The sequence below is a fragment of the Arachis ipaensis genome, chromosome B01 (assembly GCF_000816755.2).
Source record: "Arachis ipaensis cultivar K30076 chromosome B01, Araip1.1, whole genome shotgun sequence".
NCBI classification, from domain to species: domain Eukaryota; kingdom Viridiplantae; phylum Streptophyta; class Magnoliopsida; order Fabales; family Fabaceae; genus Arachis; species Arachis ipaensis.
This window is the reverse complement of record NC_029785.2, coordinates 47,332,762-47,334,590: the sequence shown is the minus strand read 5'-3', so window position 1 is coordinate 47,334,590 and position 1,829 is coordinate 47,332,762.

Sequence of the window (1,829 nt, the reverse complement as noted above, 5' to 3'; positions counted from 1 at the left end):
AGCTTGGATGATGCTCTGTGGGCTTACAGAACAGCATTCAAGACTCCTATAGGGACCTCTCCATACCAACTTGTATATGGTAAGGCATGTCACCTGCCTGTGGAACTGGAACATAAAGCCTACTGGGCAACCAGATTCCTGAACTTTGATGCCAAATTAGCTGGAGAAAAAATATTGCTTCAGCTAAATGAGCTAGAGGAATTCAGATTCACTACTTTCGAATATGCCAAGCTTTATAAAGAGAAATCAAAAAAGTGGCATGACAGAAAGCTCTCATCTAGAATCTTTGAACCAGGATAGAAGGTTCTGTTATTTAACTCTAGACTCAGGCTATTCCCCGGGAAACTGAAATCCCGGTGGAGGGGACCATATGTGATTACAAGGGTATCACCATATGGTTATGTGGAACTTCAAGATATTGATTCTGATAAGAAGTTCATTGTTAATGGACAGAGAATCAAGCACTATCTTGAAGGCAATATTGAGCAAGAGTGCTCAAGACTGAAGCTAAATTTAAAGCTCAGCAAGGTCCAGCTAAAGACAATAAAGAAGCGCTTGCTGGGAGGCAACCCAGCCATGGGGCATCACTTCCTCTAAGCATTTTGCCCTATTCTTGATTTTATTTGTTTATATAAAGCTCATTGATACTAAGGTAAAGAGTCAATTGTATAAGTTTACAGGATTACAGAAGGATTCTGCATACAAAACAGAGAAAAAAAGAGCTCACTGGCAAGAAAATGCCAGTAAAAGTCTGTTTTGGGCGTTCAACGCCCAAAAGAAGCATCCACAGGGCGTTGAACGCCAGTAAGGATAGCCATCTGGGCGTTGAATGCCAGAAAGAAGCTCCTTCTGGACGTTTAACGCCAGATTTACAGTGTCTTGGGCGTTCAGAAAAAACGCCCAGTGACAAAGGAGTTCCTGGCGTTCAACGCCAGAAAGAAGCAACAGCTGGGCGTTGAACGCCCAGGAGAAGCAGCTGTTGGGCGTTGAACGCCCAAAACATGCAGCGTTTGGGCGTTCAAACGCCAGGATGGTGGGGAGGAGGTAAATTCGTTTTTTCTTCATATTTTTCATTTTAATCTTAATTTTCATGTTTCAATTCATGATTTCTTGCATAAACATGTTACAAACCCTGATTTCTAAAATCCCTAATTTCTAAAAACCCTTCTTTAAAAATATTAAATGTATCTTAATCCATACGCACAAATCCTTTTTTTCAATCCAATTCAACTCTTTTTCAAAATTTTCAAAACAAATCTATCTCTTTTCATTCAAAAATCTTTTCAACTAATCAATATCTTTTTCAAATCTCTATATTATCTTTTTCAAAAATCCAATTTTATCTTTTTCAAATATCTTTCATATCTTTTCAATTTTCAATTATATCTTTTCTTATCATATCTTCTATCTTATCTTTCTTCCTATTTTCGAAAACCCCCTCCCTTTTAAAAACCCATTCGGCCTCCTTCCTCTCATCCACCATCCTACACTAGCTCTCCTTTTATCCCTCTCCTTTCTTTTCTTTTGCTTGAGGACAAGCAAACCTCTAAGTTTGGTGTGTTTATCCGTGATCACTAAACCATATCCACTAAGATCATGGCTCCTAAAGGAAAACAACCCACTCCAAGAGGCAAGAAAGAGAGTGTTCCAAAACCACTTTGGAATCAAGGGAAGTTCTTAACTAAAGAACATTCAGACCATTATTACAAAATAATGGGTCTAAGATCAGTGATCCCGGAAGTTAGATTCGATCTGAAAGAAGACGAATATCCGGAGATCCAGGAGCAAATTCGAATCAGGAACTGGGAGATCCTAGCTAATCCTGAAAC